Source organism: Schistocerca nitens, chromosome 4 (assembly GCF_023898315.1).
Source record: "Schistocerca nitens isolate TAMUIC-IGC-003100 chromosome 4, iqSchNite1.1, whole genome shotgun sequence".
Classification (NCBI taxonomy): Eukaryota; Metazoa; Arthropoda; class Insecta; order Orthoptera; family Acrididae; genus Schistocerca; species Schistocerca nitens.
Window position 1 is genome coordinate 844,507,884 of NC_064617.1, and position 23,424 is coordinate 844,531,307.

Consider the following 23,424-nt stretch of genomic DNA (forward strand, 5'->3'; position numbering starts at 1 on the left):
CGTTCTCCGGAAAAATAGTGCTATAGACGCTGATACCATTTTGCATCAGGTGCTGAACCTCTTAGGAAAATATGCAAAAACGGGATAACGTTGTTGATAAATAAAATATATAGCACAAGAAAAATGCCAGAAAAATTTCATAAGATAGCCATGGTTGTTAGATCACAGAAACCAAATGAAACTTATCCAAGGATTTCGAATCTATGAGTCTTGTGTTTCCTACAACCAAATCCATTGGTAGAGTAAAAGTATTCAGTGTGGTATTAACGTTCGATACCACACTTGTTAGGGGTTGCGGTTATCGACCGCGGTCTGTATTAGTATCGTTGGACCTGCGAGTCGTGACAAGCGCCGCTAACGCCGCTCCGCGGCTTGTATCAAGTTTCTAGCCAGCTCTCGTCCTCTCTTGCTCGAGACGTCAAGTAGCAAAGTAGCATAGCCTTCAACTGATAGGAAGCAACCTCTAAAATGTGCTTAGTAACGTATGGCCTAAATGAGGCCTCAATAGCTATCTGTTTATAATTATATGTATGCAACCAAGAAGAAACCTGATGTGATGTAACAGAGCTCAGCGCGTACTCGCCAGTTCTACTACAGTGGTACTCACCTGAAGATGGCCAGAAGACTCTGCGCCGAAATATCGTGGTAGCACGTTACTGATATCCTGTGTTTTTATGGAACAAGAGTCCTGTACAAGCAGTTTACAATATATATTATTTTTTAACAACTACTTCTAATTATTTTAATCGCTGCAGATACAGACCATGCAGCCAGCACCTTATCGACGTTACTGACAGACCTGCTGTGATTTGTATGTTTCTATTTAGCATTGGCCACCAGTCAACATTGGCGATGACTCGTTCGTGATCATGATAACATTAAGAATGGGAAACAAACTCTGGAAAATCTTGCCACTTGAACAAGATTGATTCAGGTTGGAAAATATTCACTGCCTCGGGAATATAGGCCATGAAGATCATAGACGTAAGTTAAGAGGGAATAATATGTCGTAGAACAGGCTGTGCGGAATAAATTGACAATCAATAGTTTCTTCGTCGGAGTGCAAACGTCAAAGTTAGCGTACATTTGGTTTACTAAATGAAGGGTCTGCCATACAGTTCTGAAACTTTACGTGCTTTTAGTCTTCCTTGTTGGTTGATTGAAGGTTTGAAGTCGTCGATCGAGGAGGTCGCGACAGTCACTCATTGTCGGCCGTCGCTGTTGCAGAAGCTGGATGTTGGGGCGCCTTCTTCTCGACACTGTCACCAGGCGAAACGGGCTCTTGATGTGCGCCAGCTAATGCTTCCCGTCCGCGACACCGTGCCAGAAACTAACATAGCAAGTCGAGCGCAATTACATGCTGCCAAACCCCGAACGCGCGGCAACTCGCGGGAGCGTCACACAACACATCTGCTCCACTGCACTACTCCAGCCAGACTTCCCTCTGCCCGCACTCCACGCGGCAGAGTTCATACTACCAAAGATCCTACACCCTTTGGTTCTCCACACGACCTATCGAAGTAATCGCTCGATAGCATAGTTTTCCCTAGTCAAGACCCAGCGTAAAAATACAAATAATATTTACAAAACAAACCAATTATACATCGACATAAATGCACTAATATATACGTATATACAAATAGTAAAACAATTACAATAAAGAGACAGAAATGTCGTACCTTCAGGTGACAAAATAAGGAAAAAATTTATAGTACAATAGATGGAAACAGGAGGATATGCATTTCCGGCGTTACACGTGCCCCACATTGTCTGAGGATATTCGTGTAACCTAAACAGACTCAGAAAATGTCCCAAAAAAGAAACAGCGGAAATGCATATGCTCAAAACATAAACAAAATTTAGCATTCGTCTAATTAACCATAAATCAATTTTTAGACCATAATAATGGAGTGGAGACACTCCTAATCTTATTCCACTCTGTCATCTTGCACAAAATAAAACAGGTTGACAACATATTAAAATTCATAGAAAACACAGAAAATGGTGTAGCTATTCCAAAATCATTAAAATTCGTAACACTATAAGAAATGGAATACTATTTACAAAATTAATTAGAGTACATGGTCATAAAACAGGTAGATCACAATAAGCAAGTTAATAATTAATTACATAGAATAAACATTTTATATAACCTTTTCATAATTAATATTCTCGTCATGAGAGTCCACTTAACGCTAAACAAGAAAATAATATACAGCAGATCGACAAAAACATAAATATTGACATCAGAATTGTTTCATAACAGCTGTCCGGGAAGAAAAACAACTCCGCCTTCCGTACTCGCAAGTACAAAGAATGCCGAGAGCGGCACAAGAGCCGACAGCGGCACAAGAGCCGACAGCGACTCCGCCTCGCCAGTACTGTTGCGCCCGCCTGTGCGGCACGCTTGATCTCACTCGCCTGTGTAACGGCATTTCCAGAACAGCCGTATCACTGAATTCTTTCGGAAAAACTCACGCCCGAGTAATCTCAAGGAGTCCATAAACACTATCACAGTGGATAACTCAACACTGTCCATCATCATACGCATGTACTAGCCTGAAACTTAAAACAGCGTCTAAGTACATCGGCAATGACTAGTAAATCACATATTTATGAAATCTTACAGCTAGTTACAAAATCATATTTACATTCCTTAATCTACTGTGACTCAGCTGAAAACTTAAAATAGCAGCTTGGATTTTTTAATTGATTATTAATCAATTCCTCTTAAATCATTTAGTCAAAATTAAGTACTTATTAATTACAACTTCTTTAATGTCCTCTTGGTCAGGCAAAAGCATGGCAAATCGTTTAAATCTTACACTCTATTATTATTATTTATTTTATGGCCTTCATTGGACCACTGTAGTCAAAAATACGAAGTTCTAAACAAGTTGTTACAAATGGATACAATTTGGTTCGACAATAACTTAATATATTTAGGTAATATAATTATTAGAGTCTATTCTTATATGAAAGGTGTTTTGCTCTTCTGTCTGCCCAATATTTCTTCATTCTTTCAGATATTTTCTTTCTTTCTTCATCTGAGACAACTCTTCCTGTACTCCTTTTATTGATTTTCATTTGTAGTCTGGTTTGCGGGTCTTGCAGTATTCTGGTTGCCTCTGTCTCGTTTTTTAGGTCATCTACTGTAATTTGAAGTTCTTTTATATCTTCCTTAATTTCTGTGATCCATTTAATGTCGCTCTTGCTATTCCACAATTTTTGTATTATTTTTTTACTAATTCTGTTTCCTGGAGTTCTCATCAGATGTCCAAAGAATGAGATGCGTTTCTTCCTGATTGTGCTCATGACTGGTTCTATTTTCTTATATACTGTTTCATTTGATGCTATTCTCCAATGTCCATTTATTTTATACTGTTTATTTATACATGTCCTAATTATTCTTCTTTCTATTTTTAGTATTCTGTCAATTTCTGCTGTACTAGTTGTTTTGAAGATAGTTTCGGCCGCATACGTTATTTCTGGTTGTGTAACTGTTTTATAGTGTTTTAATTTTACATCTATAGATAGGCTTTTTTTGTTGTATGTAGTCTTGGTAATGTAATTTGCATAGTTCAGTTTTTTTATTCTATTTTGCCATGTTTCCCCCATGAAGCATGGACCTTGCCGTTGGTGGGGAGGCTTGCGTGCCTCATTGATACAGATGGCCGTACCGTAGGTGCAACCACAACGGAGGGGTATCTGTTGAGAGGCCAGACAAACATGTGGTTCCTGAAGAGGGGCAGCAGCCTTTCCAGTAGTTGCAGGGGCAACAGTTTGGATGATTGACTGATCTGGCCTTGTAACATTAACCAAAACGGCCTTGCTGTGCTGGTACTGCAAACGGCTGAAAGCAAGGGGAAACTACAGCCGTAATTTTTCCCGAGGACATGCAGCTTTACTGTATGATTAAATAATGATGGCATCCTCTTGGGTAAAATATTCCGGAGGTAAAATAGTGCCGGCCGCGGTTCTGGCGCTACGGTCTGGAACCGCGCGCCCGCTACGGTCGCAGGTTCGAATCCTGCCTCGGGCATGGATGTGTGTGTTGTCCTTAGGTTAGTTAGGTTTAAGTAGTTCTAAGTTCTAGGGGACTTATGACCTCAGCAGTTGAGTCCCATAGTGCTCAGAGCCATTTGAACCATTTGAAGATAAAATAGTCCCCCATTCGGATCTCCGGGCGGGGACTACTCAAGAGGACATTGTTATCAGGAGAAAGAAAACTGGCATTCTACGGATCGGAGCGTGGCATGTCAGATCCCTTAATCTGGCAGGTAGGTTAGAAAATTTAAAAAGGGAAATGGATAGGTTAAAGTTAGATATAGTGGGAATTAGTGAAGTTCGGTGGCAGGAGGAACAAGACTTTTGGTCAGGTGATTACAGATCTATAAATACAAAATCAAATAGGGGTAATGCAGGAGTAGGTTTTATAATGAATAAAAAAATAGGAGTGCAGGTTAGCAACTACAAACAGCATAGTGAACACATTATTGTGGCCAAGATAGACACAAAGCCCATGCCTACTACAGTAGTACAAGTTTATATGCCAACTAGCTCTGCAGATGATGAAGAAATTGATGAAATGTATGACGAGATAAAAGAAATTATTCAGGTAGTGAAGGGAGACGAAAATTTAATAGTCATGGGTGACTGGAATTCGTCAGTAGGAAAAGGGAGAGAAGGAAACATAGTAGGTGAATATGGATTGGGGGGAAGAAATGAAAGAGGAAGCCGCCTTGTAGAATTTTGCACAGAGCACAACTTAATCATAGCTAACACTTGGTTCAAGAGTCATAAAAGAAGGTTGTATACCTGGAAGAATCCTGGAGATACTAAAAGGTATCAGATAGATTATATAATCGTAAGACAGAGATTTAGGAACCAGGTTTTAAATTGTAAGACATTTCCAGGGGCGGATGTGGATTCTGACCACAATCTATTGGTTATGAACTGCAGATTGAAACTGAAGAAACTGCAAAAAGGTGGGAATTTAAGGAGATGGGACCTGGATAAACTGAAAGAACCAGAGGTTGTAGAGAGTTTCAGGGAGAGCATAAGGGAACAATTGACAGGAATGGGGGAAAGAAATACAGTAGAAGAAGAATGGGTAGCTATGAGGGATGAAGTAGTGAAGGCAGCAGAGGATCAAGTAGTTGAAAAGACGAGGGCTAATAGAAATCCTTGGGTAACAGAAGAAATATTGAATTTAATTGATGAAAGGGGAAAATATAAAAATGCAGTAAATGAAGCAGGCAAAAAGGAATACAAACGTCTCAAAAATGAGATCGACAAGAAGTGCAAAATGGCTAAGCAGGGATGGCTAGAGGACAAATGTAAGGATGTAGAGGCTTGTCTCACTAGGGGTAAGATAGATACTGCCTACAGGAAAATTAAAGAGACCTTTGGAGAGAAGAGAACCACTTGTAAGAATATCAAGAGCTCAGATGGCAACCCAGTTCTAAGCAAAGAAGGGAAGGCAGAAAGGTGGAAGGAGTATATAGAGGGTTTATACAAGGGCGATGCACTTGAGGACAATATTATGTAAATGGAAGAGGATGTAGATGAAGATGAAATGGGAGATAAGATACTGCGTGAAGAGTTTGACAGAGCACTGAAAGACCTGAGTCGAAACAAGGCCCCGGGAGTAGACAACATTCCATTAGAACTACTGATGGCCTTGGGAGAGCCAGTCATGACAAAACTCTACCATCTGGTGAGCAAGATGTATGAGACAGGCGAAATACCCACAGACTTCAAGAACAATATAATAATTCCAATCCCAAAGAAAGCAGGTGTTGAGAGATGTGAAAATTACCGAACTATCAGTTTAATAAGTCACAGCTGCAAAATACTAACGCGAATTCTTTACAGACGAATGGAAATACTGGTAGAAGTGGACCTTGGGAGGATCAGTTTGGATTCCGTAGAAATGTTGGAACACGGGAGGCAATACTAACCTTACGACTTATCTTAGAAGAAAGATTAAGAAAAGGCAAACCTACGTTTCTAGCATTTGTAGACTTAGAGAAAGCTTTTGACAACGTTAACTGGAATACTCTCTTTGAAATTCTGAAGGTGGCAGGGGTAAAATACAAGGAGCGAAAGGCTATTTACAATTTGTACAGAAACCAGATGGCAGTAATAAGAGTCGAGGGGCATGAAAGGGAAGCAGTGGTTGGGAAAGGAGTGAGACATTGTTGTAGCCTCTCCCCGATGTTATTCAATCTGTATATTGAGCAAGCAGTAAAGGAAACAAAAGAAAAATTCGGAGTAGGTATTAAAATTCATGGAGAAGAAGTAAAAACTTTGAGGTTCGCCGATAACATTGTAATTCTGTCAGAGACAGCAAAGGACTTGGAAGAGCAGTTGAACGGAATGGACAGTGTCTTTAAAGAAGGATATAAGATGAACATCAACAAATGCAAAACGAGGATAATGGAATGTAGTCAAATTAAATCGGGTGATGCTGAGGGGATTAGATTAGGAAATGAGACACTTAAAGTAGTAAAGGAGTTTTGCTATTTAGGGAGTAAAATAACTGATGATGGTCGAAGTAGAGAGGATATAAAATGTAGACTGGCAATGGCAAGGAAATCGTTTCTGAAGAAGAGAAATTTGTTAACATCGAGTATAGATTTAAGTGTCAGGAAGTCGTTTCTGAAAGTATTTGTGTGGAGTGTAGCCATGTATGGAAGTGAAACATGGACGATAACCAGTTTGGACAAGAAGAGAATAGAAGCTTTCGAAATGTGGTGCTACAGAAGAATGCTGAAGATAAGGTGGGTAGATCACGTAACTAATGAGGAGGTATTGAATAGGATTGGGGAGAAGAGAAGTTTGTGGCACAACTTGACTAGAAGAAGGGGTCGGTTGGTAGGACATGTTTTGAGGCATCAAGGGATCACAAATTTAGCATTGGAGGGCAGCATGGAGGGTAAAAATCGTAGAGGGAGACCAAGAGATCAATACACTAAGCAGATTCAGAATGATGTAGGTTGCAGTAGGTACTGGGAGATGAAGAAGCTTGCACAGGATAGAGTAGCATGGAGAGCTGCATAAAACTAGTCTCAGGACTGAAGACCACAACAACAACAACAACATTTTGCCATGATGGCTTCTCATTTAGATTGTATGTTATTATTTCGCCTAAATATTTAAATTTATCAACAATTTTGATTTCCTGTTCTCCTATTGTAATTTTGTTTGCAAGTGGTGGATCAGTTAGCATAATCTCCGTTTTTTCAAATGATATTCTAAGGCCTACTTTCTCTGCTATTTCTTGTAGTGATTTCACTTGTTGCCTGGCTTCTTGAACGGTGTTGGCTAGGACAGCAAGATCATCAGCGAATCCCAAGCAGTTTAAGCTAATATCATCTTTTGCACTTCCAATTCTTATCCTCTTTGGATTGTCCTTGTACCATTCTCTCATTATGTATTCCAGTGCACAGTTGAAAAGTAATGGTGATAGGCAGTCACCTTGTCTTAAGCCTGTTTTTATGAGGAATGGTTCCGAAATTTCTCCTCTAAACTTCACTTTTGATTTGGTGTTGGTTAGAGTGAGTTGTATTATTTTAATTAGTTTTGGATGGAGTCCTAGATTTCTTAAAATTTTTAATACTGAAGGTCTGTGGAGACAGTCACATGCCTTCTTAAAATCTACAAATGTTATTGCCAGAGGTTTGTTCCATTTCTTGTAGTATGCCATAATCAATTTTAAACTAATTATCTGCTCTGCACAGCTTCTCCATGGTCTGAAACCTCCCTGATATTCCCCTAACTCCTGTTCTAATTGCTCCTTGACTCTTTCATATAGCATCTTGGATAGAATTTTATATATGCAATCTAGGAGAGAGATTCCTCTGTAGTTGTCTGGGTTGCTCTTATCTCCCTTTTTGTGTAGTGGGTGGATGATAGCTGTGGTCCAATGTTCGGGAAATTGTTCTGTTACCCAAATTTTTGTTACAGCCATGTGTAAGGAGGTCTTGACTGTGTCACTTGCATATTTCCACATTTCAACAAAAACCTGATCTTCTCCACACGCCTTATAATTTTTTTGTTCTTTAAGAATTTCTTCTACTTCTTGGAAAGTTGGAGGGTCTAGTTTGTTAGGTTTGGTTTTTATTGGGGTATTTATGTTGATTTGTAAGGGTTCTTTGGGTTCCTCGCAATTCAGAAGTTTGTAAAATGCTTTTGCCATGATTTCTGCATTTTCCTTGTTACTGTGTGTCATTCTTTCATCTTCATCTTTCAGTATTAGTGTAGGGGCCTCATATTGTTGTAGTTGTTTCCCAAAGATTTTGTAGTAGTTCCTGGAGTTGATTTTATGATAATTACCTTCTATAGACTTTATAATATCTTTATGAAATCCTCTCTTGATTCTTCTAATATTTTGAGTGAATTTTTTTCTTTCATTTTTTAGGTTGATGGTATTTTCTTCAGTTTTATGTGTTCGAAACTTTAACCATGCTTGGTGTCTATCTTCATGGAATTTGTCACATTCTGATGTCCACCATGCACGTTTCCTTCGTGGGTTCAAGGGAGCTAGATTCTCTGCTTCTTGTTTAAGATTAGGCACTAGTTGTTCTAGATCATCTGTTAATTTGATGGTTTGTGTTATTTGTTGGTACTTATTATTTTTAATTAGCTGATGTGGGTCAAACCTCCTTTTTATTTTATTAGTTTTTCCGGTCCTCTTCTTTAACGATGTGAATTTGATTTTAATTTTAACCATATAATGGTCTGAGTCTGTGTCTACTCCTCTCAGTACTTTAACATTGTGGATCTCCTTATGAAAATTTTTGTCCATACAGACATGGTCTAGCTGCCACTCGCCCTTCATCCAGTCTGGATGTTTCCATGTTTTAAGTTTACTTGGCTTCCTATTAAAGTATGTTGATTTAGATATAAGGTTGTGTTCTCTGCAGAGTTCTACAAGTCTTTGACCGTTTTTGTTTGTAAATTTATGTGGACTCCATTTTCCAATTATATCTTTATATTTCCTTTCTTTTCCCAACTGAGCATTGAAATCTCCCAATAAGATTTTTACATTCTTTTTATTTACTCTGTTCACAGTTTCTTCTAGAAGGTCCCAAAATTTATCTACCTCTTCCTTTGTTTTTGTTAGACAATTTTTTTCATTTGTTGGGGCATGAGCATTTATTTTTGTATAGGTTTTATTCATTGTTTTAAAGCTTAGAGTCGCAATTCTTGGTGATACTGCTTGGAAATCCGTTACTGAATCTATTATTTTTATGTTTACTAAAAACCCCTTTTCCAAACTGGGGACATTGTTTCATTGCCCTCGGTCCTGGTTTCCCATTATAAATTCTGTATCCTTGTGATTCGAATGGGTCCTCTGTCGTGTTTCTCATTTCTTGGATCCCTGTTATTAAATTTTTTTTTTATTTAGTTCATCTGTGAGCTCCTTGAGTTTTCCGGTCTGAAGTAGTGAGTTTATGTTGTGTGTTGCTATATAATTTATTTGTTCATGTTTAATCTTCTTTTTGTGTTTTAGTCTGCATTTGGATGGTTGCAAACGCTCCGATTCGTTGCTGTCTTCTAGTTGACTACCCACCGGATCCGATGTAGCCTTTTCCTGCCTTTTTGAGCAGGACGGTGGAATTTATTTCCTAAAAGACCTTTCCGTTTTTGACTGTCGAAGGTTGTCAACCTTAGTTGGAGCAAGCTCCGATTTACAACTCCGGTTGTTAACCGCAGTGGGTGTGTTTGGTCCGCGAGAGCTGTTTTATTTCACTCAAGTCCGCCAGTAAACCGGTGAGGACTTCCCTATCCGCCACCTGGGACGCGCCACGTAGTAGTATCACCTCTCCTCCTACTATGACAGCATAGTAGGTTCGTGGTCTTACACTCTATATTTACATACTGTACAAATTACACTCTATATTTACATACTGTACAAATTACCCATTCTGTGGTATTAATCAATCCTAGGTTGGTAGAATTTCAAGTCTACAATGTTCCGTATACCTAATAGTTTTCCAGAGCTTGGATACTCTAAGCAATAAGCATTTGTGTGAGGTATACCAATGACTTTATATGGTCCATTATAAACAAACTTAAATTTAGAGATTTCATTGTCTATCTCGCTCGATTTCTCATGAGGTTTTACAAGTACTAAGTCTCCGATTGTAAACTTAGCAAAACGCGCTTTAGCGTCATGACGACGTATGCGAGCATCGGCTTTTAGCTTCATTATTTCTCGCAAACGATCTTTTTTCACACCAATACTAATGTCAATCCGTGAAGGGAATTTGATTATCTCTTCCACTAGTCCCGGTTTGTCTGAAAACACACTCTTATTCTTCATTATCACTTCATACAGGCCTCGTCTTTGTTCGTGTGTTACGTCTGACACACCGTCTTCAATACTTTCCAAGTCACTTTCTACACTATTGTCAGTGCTAAGATTCCTCACGTTACAGTAGTTCAAATTCATGCCTACGTCAATGTCATCCAGCCAGTTAACAATGTGTATACGCTGGTTTTGCCTATGCACGCCGTCTCCTGCCTTGTCAAATCTAACTACTATTGTTTTATCTTGTGACGTACATGTCAAAGTTTTGCTTTCGCAATTAATCACTGCACGGTACTTTAATAGCCAATCTAACCCGATAATTACTTCCGTAGTTAAGTCAGGCACGACGACAAACTCTTGTTCAAATCGTGGCCCACATATCTCGAAGTTGACAAAAATCTGTTTTGTGACCGGTTTACTGGCCTTCCCAGTAGCACCGATAATTTTCACCCCTGTTACTGGCATAACTACGATACCAGGTATGTCTTTCAGTAACTCAAATATTTTCCCAGATACAGCACTCAATTCTGCACCGGTGTCAATCAACACGTTTAGTTGTAGGTCGTGCATATTAACAGACACTACTATCTGTCTACACTTGTCCTCGACTGTTTCTTTATTTTCCCACAATAAATCCTCGTCTATATCCAAGTCATTCCAGAAAAAACCATCCTGCTTTGATCCTAAATCCGGCTTATCTGGCGGTTTTTTCAGCCTCTGTTCACATACTGTTTTAATTTCAACAAGTTTGTCCTGAGGCTTAGTCTGTAGCTTCGCCTCCAATACCGAAACCTTTTCCTGTAACTCGTCAACTAGTGAGTGTTGCTTTGCTATCAATTCACTAATTGTCACCTTCGTTGATTCCTCTTTGGTCAGATTGATCTCATCTGCCAATTTACCTGGAGGAATGTGCCCAGTAGTATCTGAAATTACTTCCTCTGGATCTGCGCAACCCACACTGCTACCGTCTGACCGCATAACGTCAGCTCTAACCTCATACACGCTGTAATCTACGTGCTTTTCTACCAATCGTGTCCAGCTATCACTAAAATTTTCGTAATCTTTCTCCTTAATACTCTCGCAATGTTTAAACTGGAGGTTGACGTCGGTGGGTCGGCTACTTCTACCACTATAACTTTCGGTAAAGTCTGCCGGTTAGGGCCAGAACTTTCCGTTACTACTTCAACATCCAACTCCTGCGGGACTAAACACGACGAATCTTGCTCGTGCTCCCCATTAACATCAACTATTTCTAGTAAAGTCTGCCGGTTAGGGCCAGAACTTTCTATCACTTCACAAACACTATCTTCCTGCGGGCCGAGACGCGGCAAATCCTGCCCGCGCTCCCCATAAACACTTCTCCCATACAGGCCCCTATAATCTCCTAGTTCGTCCTATAAGCGACCGAACTGCCTTAACCAGACCTCATCCCTCTCTGCATCCCCTCGCTCGATGACGGACGTGTTATCCGACATCTGATCTTCTCTCAACAATTGCGCATCATTCTTAAACTCAATCTCCAGTTCCGCTGTGGGTGTTACAGCTGCCATTTTATAATCGATTTCCGGAACACTACTTAAATTGTTCTCCCTGACAGTGAATGTATTTTCTACTGCCGTGTCTACAGCTGATCTACTACTCGTGGGCGCACTCCTTTCTCCTAACACTGGCATTCTCTCCCGCCGTTGATTATTCCACACGGAATTTTCATAACGACGACACCTGGGTTTTCTCCTGTTATTGGGCCGCCAAAATTTCTCCACACCCGGTCGGCCCCTCACCGGCGCGGCTAATGGTTTCCCTGTCTCGTCCCAGCAGATACGCTCCCCGGATACTGCTGAGGCGGCTGGTCACACCCCCTGGCGTTATTACTATTCTGTGAAGCCCGTAACACGTTAGTATGATACTGGTTTTCGTCATCCCTGTTATTATTTGCATTGTACCGATTGTCATTACGGCCCGAACCACTATTGTTATTGCTGCCAAGATTGCGGTATGCATTATTCCCATAGTTATCGTTGCAGTTGAACGGAATGGACAGTGTCTTGAAAGGAGGATATAAGATGAACATCAGCAAAAGTAAAACGACGATAATGGATGTAGTCAAATTAAATCGGGTGATGCTGAGGGGATTAGATTAGGAAATGAGACACTTAAAGTAGTAAAGGAGTTTTGCTTTTTGGGGAGCAAAATAACTGATGATGGTTGAAGTAGAGAGGATATAAAATGTAGACTGGCAATGGCAAGGAAATCGTTTCTGAAGAAGAGAAATTTGTTAACATCGAGTATAAATTTAAGTGTCAGGAAGTCGTTTCTGAAAGTATTTGTATGGAGTGTAGCCATGTATGGATGTGAAACATGGACGATAACCAGTTTGGACAAGAAGAGAATAGAAGCTTTCGAAATGTGGTGCTACAGAAGAATGCTGAAGATAAGGTGGGTAGATCACGTAACTAATGAGGAGGTATTGAATAGGATTGGGGAGAAGAGAAGTTTGTGGCACAACTTGACTAGAAGGGATCGGTTGGTAGGACATGTTTTGAGGCATCAAGGGATCACAAATTTAGCATTGGAGGGCAGCGTGGAGGGTAAAAATCGTAGAGGGAGACCAAGAAATCAATACACTAAGCAGATTCAGAAGGATGTAGGTAGCAGTAGGTACTGGGAGATGAAGAAGCTTGCACAGGATAGAGTAGCATGGAGAGCTGCATCAAACCAGTCTCAGGACTGAAGACCACAACAACAACAACATCGTTGTTGTGGTTGCTGTGGTACCCGTTGTTGTTACCACGGCCTCTACCACTGTCGCGATTATTGCGCCAATTGTCCTCCTCCTCAACTCTTTCCAGGAAATCATTGATTGTCTTGTAATTGCTTCCTACGTAGCCTTTTGTATCATCTGGAAGCTTCTTGTAGAGTTCCCAGACTATTTCGGATTCCGTGCGGCGATCACGCAAATATTCCAACTTGAGGATCCAGCCCTCACAAAACTCTTTCATCGAGCCGCGCGAATTCGCATCGAAAGGCCTCGATACGACAAATTCGCGCCAGACGCTTTGTTGTGTTTGCTCTGACCAGTATTCAGCCAGAAACAAATTTTTAAACTCGTCAAAAGTCAGGTTCGTGATGTTGAGGTTTGAGCCCCAACGCTTGGCATCACCAGTCAACACATCAATAACCGCATTAATTTTTCTCTCATTAGTCCATGATCTGGGTAAAACTCTTTCACAATTTTTAATGAAATCCGTCGCGTGTATACCGCCTTTTTTCAAAGGGTTGAACCGATCCTCTTTCGTCAACAATTCCGAACTATGTGCACAGATTGGCACATAGCTCTGTTTTTCGTCAAGTTTCTTTTCTAATTCCGACACTATCGTAATTACTTGGCAAGTGGTTGTCGCAAGCGTTTCTACTTCCCTTTTTTTCTCTTCGCAGGTATTAGCCTGCTTCGTCACTTTAGTATCTACTTCGGATACTAAAGCCTTTAAAGTTTCCAACTTCTGTTGATCCTTTTTTTTCACTAATTGAATTTGTTCCGTCACCTTATTCTCGATGATCGGAGCAACTGCTTCTCCTACACTTTTCTCGATTCTGCTAATTTCGGAATAAAAACGAATATTTATGCTCGCAATTTCCGCCTGAACGCCTATCATTTCCTGTTTAAGATTACCGATTTCGGTATTAATCACAACAATATCTTGTTTGATTTTATCAACTTTTGTGTTAACAACTCCAACATTGTTGTTAACAACATTAATAGCTTTGTTCTGATTGTCTAGCTTCCGTTCAATTTTTTCAGACTGAGCTTCTTGCTTGGCAGTCTGAGCTTCTTGCTTGGCAGCCTGAGCTTCTTGCTTGGCAGCCTGAGCTTTAATTTCTGCCGATTGACTCTTGATTTCGTTAGTCAAAACATTCAATAAATCAGTTAAATTCCCGGAAACTACCGGTTTCACTTCCGTAGCTGGTTCCTCTATATATGTTCCCCCATATTCTTAATCAAGGGGTACAGATTTCATTTTCGCTTCCGATTCCGAAACATTTTCTAAAGTTTGGAATTCCATTTCTGCTCTTTGTTGCGTTTCCGCGGTCGCGTCTTTCATGCTAGCCGCCTGCCCCTGAACAATGGGTTCCGCGGTGCGTGTTTCCCACTGTTCGACCGATTGTTCCGTATCCAAGTCTACCAAATTTTGGTAATTGTTGCCTTCACTCATTTTAATAATTTTCAACATAAATAACAAATCTCAAATCTAATTAGGATTCCTCCCACTACGTAATCTCGCTGACGTAACTACCTGTTCATAACCAATACTTTGTTACGACATTTGCACCAAACAAAATTCGTGTCCAGAACAACCTCAAATTGAACAACGTCCTGTCACCAGGTCGCCATGTGTAACCTCCCCCTCACTTATCGACCTTAATGACAGTGAAAAATTAAACCACGTGTACCTAATGTAAATTTGGGAAAAGCAATCGTCCCTGAAGTTAATTTGTTGGTAAAGAGGGAGGAAAGGGTTACATCTAAATGAAAGGAAAAATGCAAATGAAACTGGTGGAAATTAATTTTGAAAAGGGGTAAAGTTAATAAAGAAAGTAAATGTGCGGTCGTTACGTTAACAATTAACTAGCGGTAATTAGATATTTGAGATTTGGGGGAAATTATGGTCGCCAGTCCTAAGGACAATTACTATAGTAACTGAAAAAGAAAGGTTATTACACATATAATTAGCACTAGAAGCGTGGCAACTGAAGGTTGACACGTGTAGTGTGAAAATTGAAAGTTTGTCAGAAGTAATAAATTTCGCTACACTCTGACTTAATTTAGCAAAAGAATTAATAAAACCGGAAAATTGGAAGTTAATTTAGTGACTGAAATTAATAGTGAGCTTTGTTTCTGAAGCATATCGAAATTCAGTAAAATACGGTTAGTCATGGGCTACCTCAACAATCATTTCAAAAGCTACTTGAATCTACGCAATTTAGAAATAAGAGATTTAACTTTGAACTTGAATTAAATGATTCTGAACAATTAACAATAGTAAAATTTAGTACGTACCAAGCTGAGCTGCAGTTACAGGTAAGCTAAAATATGCTAACAAAACTCGCACTCTTAATTTATGCTTGTGTAATCTAAATATTGTAGCCAGCTATGAATACCTTAACTGAACTTTGAAATTAAAGCAGTGAAATCGAATGCTATTACTTTAATGCTGGCGTTTGAATTTCAACGACACTCGGGTTCATTCCGGAAAAGGAGGGGACCCTGCTTGGTAATACAATTGGGACAATGAGCAACAAAGGTTCATGCTAAGTTGCTGTAATTTTGTGATGCAACAATTTTAAAAGCTGAGGTCTGCCATACAGTTCTGAAACTTTACGTGCTTTTAGTCTTCCTTGTTGGTTGATTGAAGGTTTGAAGTCGTCGATCGAGGAGGTCGCGACAGTCACTCATTGTCGGCCGTCGCTGTTGCAGAAGCTGGATGTTGGCGTGCCTTCTTCTCGATACTGTCACCAGGCGAAACGGGCTCTTGATGTGCGCCAGCTAATGCTTCCCGTCCGCGACACCGTGTCAGAAACTAACATAGCAAGTCGAGCGCAATTACATGCTGCCAAACCCCGAACGCCCGGCAACTCGCGGGAGCGTCACACATCACACCTGCTCCACTGCACTACTCCAGCCAGACTCTCCCTCTGCCCGCACTCCACGCGGCAGAGTTCATACTACCAAAGATCCTACACCCATTGGTTCTCCACACGACCTATCGAAGTAATCATTCGATAGCATAGTTTTCCCTAGGCAAGGCCCAGCGTAAAAGTACAAATAATATTTACAAAACAAACCAATTATACATCGACATAAATGCACTAATATATATACAAATAGTAAAACAATTACAATAAAGAGACAGAAATGTCGTATCTTCAGGTGACAAAATAAGGAAAAAATTTATAGTACAATAGATGGAAACAGGAGGATATGCATTTCCGGCGTTTACAAGCTCTCCAGGCTACTACATCCTCCTTAAGCCTCTTCATCTCCGAATAACTATGGGAACCCACAACCTTTTGAACCTGGTAACTGTAGTCGTCCCTTGATATCTCTCTGCAATTTTCAGCCCTCCCCGCACCGCCATGCAGACACACACACACACACACACACACACACACACACACACACACACACGCATACACATACACACACTTCCCTTCTATACTAAACTGACGATTCCATTATGTCTCTGAATGTGTCCTATCAACTGATACCTCCTTTTAGTCAAATTATGGTCCTAGTTTTCTTTTCTCTCGAATTTTATTAAGTAACTCCTCTTAGTTACATTATCTACCTATATAATCTTCAGCATTCTTCTTCTGCAGCATCACATTTCAACGTCTCTACTCTCTTCTTGTCTGAACTGCTTATCTTCTACGTCTCTCTTCATAACATTTGAATTAATATTCGACTAACTGAGTACTCGGCTTTGCCCAGGTATGTATTTACTTCAGTCTTCTATTAGACCATGTCCTTCTTCGACCACTCTCTGTACAATCCCTCCTCCACCTCCTCTCTCTTCATCTCCTCCACCGCCTCTCTCCGTCCACCCCTTCCACCCCCACTCCCTGTTCATCTGCTCATCCCCCTCTCTCTGTGCATCTCTTCCTTCCTCCTCTCTCTATCCATCTCCTCCTCTCCTCTCCCCTATTCATATTCTCCTTTTCCTTTTCTCTGTCCATTTCCCATGTCACCCTCTCCCTCTGTTCATCTGCTCCTCCCCTCTCTCTGCCTCTCTCTTCTTCCCCTTGTCACTGTTCATCTCTCCCTATTTTCTTTCTCTGTCCATATCCTCTTCTCCCTTCTCTTTGTCCGATTCTCCTTCTCCTCTGCCTGTATATTTACTCCTTCCCCCTATCTGTGCTTATTTCCTCCTTTCCCTCCCTGTATGTCCATATAATTGTCCTCGCTTCTCTCTCCACATTGTCTCCCAATAGGAGGCTGGTGTTCCTCACGATCACAGTATTTATTTCCGAATTATAGCAAATAGGTTTACCAAATTTTGTTGAAATTGTTCCATGGGCTTAGGGTGAGCTTTTTACTCCTGGTTTTGCCTACGTACGCACCTGCCATATATGTTTCCCGTATATTTAACACCTTTCACCCACGTTTTTGTATACACAATTCAACTGCGTCTCTAGCGAAATTCACCCTGCAGTTTCATTTTTACGCAGTTCAGTGTTCATGACATGGTATCTACTGAAGAGTGTGCTCTTTAATGGTATAATTTTCCAGTTACATCGAGTCTCATATGTGGCGAAATGTATAGTGAAAAGACTTAGAAGTGAAGGAGTAATAAATTAAATTGTCATGCATGATTTGGCAGTTTTTCATGAAACTCAGTGTTTATGACGCCATATTTCCTGAACTATGTGTCGTACAATGATACAACATTCCTGGTACTTCAGTGCTATGTGTGAATTCTACCTGAAAAATGTGTCGCGAACACAGTTCAGAAGTAATAAATTAAAACGTCATGCTTTAGGCGGCAGTTTTGCTGCATGAACAGCGAAGATGTAGTAATCGATAAAGAATTTCCTTTCTTCATGTTGTGGAGGTCGTCAGCAAGAAAAATTTCTGTAAAAGTTTGAAATTATGGATACAGTTTGTTTCAAGTCTTTAAGTGCTCTCGATCTCAATTATGCTTGAAATTTCTGTCTGAGTGATACGACGATTGTCCTGAATCAATATGTCAACATTTTGCTTGTGAAACTCGGTGGTTGCTGTCACAAGCGGTCCAACTCTTTGTTTGCACGCAGGTCGGATGTTCTTACCTCAATATCTTTAAACTTACTCGCCAAAAGACGCACAGTTCTCACATCAACCGTCACCATAAACTGCTTTCATTCTCCGATGAATCTCTTTTGGGGTGACACCTTCTGCTGTCAAGAATTCAATGACTGCACGTTGCTTAAATCGCATTGACCGACCGTCTGCGCAGGGTTTGCACTGTAACAATACAACCATTCAATGCTAAGGGCCGGCCGCGGTGGTCTCGCGGTTCAGGCGCTCAGTCCGGAACCGCTTGACTGCTACGGTCGCAGGTTCGAATCCTGCCTAGGGCATGGATGTGTGTGATGTCCTTAGGTTAGTTAGGTTTAAGTAGTTCTAAGTTCTAGGGTACTGATGACCACAGATGTTAAGTCCCATAGTGCTCAGAGCCATTTGAACCATTTGAAATGATAAGGCTTCCCGCCAACTGGAGCTGTAGAGAAGAGGCTACGGAACAAGCCAGTACTTGTCACATACCAATGCTGCCTACTGTTCAAGAGTTACGAAGGTAGAGGCATTACTTTTCAGTCAACCCTTGTACCTGACGGCAGCCAGTGTGATAGGATGTTATAGTTCAGAAAATTTGTAGTGGTTGTAAATACTTACTCGTGTTCAAGGTTAAAATCACGAAAAGAGCGCTGAATAGAATTCGAATGTGTGGAGAGTTATCAGACCATTTCTTCTGAGTGGGGATAATTTCAAATGGTTCAAATGGCTCTGAGCACTATGGGACTCAACTGCTGAGGTCATTAGTCCCCTAGAACTTAGAACTAGTTAAACCTAACTAACCTAAGGACATTACACACATCCATGCCCGAGGCAGGATTCGAACCTGCGACCGTAGCGGTCTCGCGGTTCCAGACTGCAGCGCCAGAACCGCGCGGCCACTTCGGCCGGCGGGGATAATTTGCAAAGCGCATCCCGGCACAAATACACTCCTGGAAATTGAAATAAGAACACCGTGAATTCATTGTCCCAGGAAGGGGAAACTTTATTGACACATTCCTGGGGTCAGATACATCACATGATCACACTGACAGAACCACAGGCACATAGACACAGGCAACAGAGCATGCACAATGTCGGCACTAGTACAGTGTATATCCACCTTTCGCAGCAATGCAGGCTGCTATTCTCCCATGGAGACGATCGTAGAGATGCTGGATGTAGTCCTGTGGAACGGCTTGCCATGCCATTTCCACCTGGCGCCTCAGTTGGACCAACGTTCGTGCTGGACGTGCAGATCGCGTGAGACGCCGCTTCATCCGGAGATCTTGCTGGCCAGGGTAGTTGACTTACACCTTCTAGAGCACGTTGGGTGGCACGGGATACATGCGGACGTGCATTGTCCTGTTGGAACAGCAAGTTCCCTTGCCGGTCTAGGAATGGTAGAACGATGGGTTCGATGACGGTTTGGATGTACCGTGCACTATTCAGTGTCCCCTCGACGATCACCAGTGGTGTATGGCCAGTGTAGGAGATCGCTCCCCACACCATGATGCCGGGTGTTGGCCCTGTGTGCCTCGGTCGTATGCAGTCCTGATTGTGGCGCTCACCTGCACGGCGCCAAACACGCATACGACCATCATTGGCACCAAGGCAGAAGCGACTCTCATCGCTGAAGACGACACGTCTCCATTCGTCCCTCCATTCACGCCTGTCGCGACACCACTGGAGGCGGGCTGAACGATGTTGGGGCGTGAGCGGAAGACGGCCTAACGGTGTGCGGGACCGTAGCCCAGTTTCATGGAGACGGTTGCGAATGGTCCTCGCCGATACCCCAGGAGCAACAGTGTCCCTAATTTGCTGGGAAGTGGCGGTGCGGTCCCCTACGGCACTGCGTAGGATCCTACGGTCTTGGCGTGCATCCGTGCGTCGCTGCGGTCCAGTCCCAGGTCGACGGGCACGTGCACCTTCCGCCGACCACTGGCGACAACATCGATGTACTGTGGAGACCTCACGCCCCACGTGTTGAGCAATTCGGCGGTACGTCCACCCGGCCTCCCGCATGCCCACTATACGCCCTCGCTCAAAGTCCGTCAACTGCACATACGGTTCACGTCCACGCTGTCGCGGCATGCTACCAGTGTTAAAGACTGCGATGGAGCTCCGTATGCCACGGCAAACTGGCTGACACTGACGGCGGCGGTGCACAAATGCTGCGCAGCTAGCGCCATTCGACGGCCAACACCGCGGTTCCTGGTGTGTCCGCTGTGCCGTGCGTGTGATCATTGCTTGTACAGACCTCTCGCAGTGTCCGGAGCAAGTATGGTGGGTCTGACACACCGGTGTCAATGTGTTCTTTTTTCCATTTCCAGGAGTGTATTTACTGTTAGCACCTGCTGAGCAAATGTAGAGCATAAATGGATAAATTAGACTCGTCTCATAGACCTTAGTTGAGAATCTGCGTGAGGATGCGCCGGCATCGAGTGACATATGCACGCCATGGACCCAGCTCTCACCAATATCCCCGAGTTGCGGTTAGTGGCTGAAGGGTCATGGAACAGAATGACTCTCCACGGACAGTCGATCCCGAAGTGATTACCGAGAGAGGTGGCGCAGTGGTTGGCACGCTGGATTCAAATTCTGGAGGACGACGGTTCAAACACGCGTCCGGCCATCCTAATTTAGCTTTTCCGTGATTTCCCTAAATCGCTCCAGGCAAATGCCGGGATGGTTCCTTTGAAAGGGCACGGCCGATTTCCTTTTATCATTCTTGACACAATCCGAGCTTGTGCTCCGTCTCTAATGACTTCGATGTCGACGAGACATTAAAACCAATCTCCTTTACTTCGTTCCTTCGAAGTGATTGGGGACAAAGTGCTATAATGGATCAGTCAGTGACGCGACAACAAGTACAGTACAGCTTTCCTTTGGTAACTATCCCATTTTTCGTTTAACGTGACTCGTGGAAACTACAGAATTCCTAATTCACGATGGCTGTACAGTGATTTCAGTCTCATTGCTCCCAAATAGAAGTCCAGTGTCTTGAAACGGTATTTCTTATCTCTTGGTTGTCAATAAAATGTGCAAGCAGAAGTATCTATAGGGATGCAATCTGTGTAAGTTTCAACTAATCGCAAAAATCGTAAAAAGTTACTGCTAAAGTTTGTTGTCTACAGTTTGCATCATATAGGCATCGAATTAAATGCAATCCTGGATCGCTCAAAGTGACGTTTTATAAGTGTCGATGGAAATCTTTTTGAAATAAAATTGAACTTCAGTTGAAATCTAGATTTTATTTGACAATTGTTCACTCCATAATATTTTGAGACATTAACACCATTTACTGTCACATAATTCCATAACGGTAATAGAATTAAATACATGTTGGCATACACCAAATACTACGCCTCTCCAAAACCCAGCACAAAGGAACTTCAACACTCTCCTAAAGTACTTCAAAAGAGTTCGGAAGTCAGAGATATCCCTATTAGCCACTTGGTTGCATCCAAGGCAGTATAGATCAATACAGAGGTCGATCGACAGCAGGCCATTCAGTTATCTTACAGTTTTTCCCCCTGTTGGTACTCAGTTTCGCATATTGCATTAGCTAAGACGGAAACTAGTTGAACAGCTTATTAAAAGTATTGTGTTTATATACGGGGTTTCAGGTAAATACTGGTACAAATATCGCGTGGATGTTCTTCGGATCTTCTACAACAAAAAAGGAGAAGAAAGTACATGCAAAGATATGACCGAAAACCATTCAGTTTTGCCTTCTAGCCTATGACAAGACTGAAACATAGTGTTTTGGTACTACTTTCCCGTTCTTAAAATGTTCAGATTTGTGTCAATTCCTAATGGACCAAACTGCTGAGGTCATCGGTCCCTAGACTTACACACTACTTAAACCCACTTATTCTAACTTATGCTAAGAACAACACACACACACGCACACGCACCCGCTCTTCAATTTCAGTTACTTGGCAAATTAGTTTCTCTCCACAAATGACTGATAATTACTAGAAGGTATTGTTACTTCATTAGTGATTCTCATGTAGCTACCTTTCCGCGGATATTAGATTGGTTTGAGAATTGCTGTATAACGGAGGCCGGGTAATAGAAACAATACTTCCAGCAATAATGAGGAGAAGAAAATCCTTTCAAATGTACGACCCAAAGCCACTCCATTTCGCTTATAATCCCGTGGTAAGCTTCAAAAATGGTGTTTCGCAGCTTCTGTCCTGCTCACTGATTTCAATTATTTGCTAATTTAATTGCTCTCCATAAACGACTGCTACCTACTAGAAGGTGTTACTTCGTCGATGCTGTTGACGCTGCCACCTCACTGAGGATAATGGCTTTATTTGAGAATGGCCGTATAACTTAAATCGGTTGTCCTTACGTTCTTCAGTCCGAAGACAGTTCTGCCGCATCCCACCACGCTGGTCTATCCGGTGCACACCTCTTCATTTCAAAATAACTGTCCACCCGAAATGACTGCGCTGTCGACGGGACTTTGAGTTCTATTCTTCCTTCGTTCCTTCTTTCCTTCCTTCCTTCCGAATAATTATTGCAACCTACATCCATTCATCCTTTGGCTTCCGTATACAATTTTTACCCATATACTTTCCTTCAGCATCATATTGGTAAATCCTTCATGCCTCAGAATGTGCCCTAGTAGCCTATCGTTCCTTTTACTCATATTGGGCCATAAGTTTGTTTTATTCCCCGATTCGATGCAGTACCCCTCATTAGTTAGGCGTTTTCCGCTATAATCTTCAGCATTCTTACACAGGACCACATTTCAAAAGCTTCTATTCACTTCTTGTTTCAACTGCTTATCGTTCACTTCCGTACAAGCCTACACTCCCGGAAAATCCTTTAGAAAAGAGGTCCGTAACACTTAAATACGTATTCGATGTTAACAGTTTTCACTTTTTCAGTAGGTCTTTCCTTGCTGCAGCCAGTGTATATTTTATACCCCCTTCACTTTTTCATCGTCAGTTATTTTGCTACTCAAATATCAAAACTCATCTACTACCTTTAGTGTCTCATTTCTAGTGTAATCCCCGTAGCATCAGCTGATGTACATTTCATAGCTCTTGTTTTACTTTTGTTGATGCTTATCTTATTACCTCCTTTCAAGACACTGTTCACTCTCTTCGACTGCTCTCTCAAGTCGTCTGCCGTCTCTGACAGAATTACGCTGTCATCTCCAAACCTGAAAGTTTATATTTCATCTCCAAGAACCTTATTTCCTTTCCCAAATTTTTCCTTAGTTTCACAAGTACATGGCGATTTACACAGTTTTTGAGACCGGTTCTGGTTATCAATC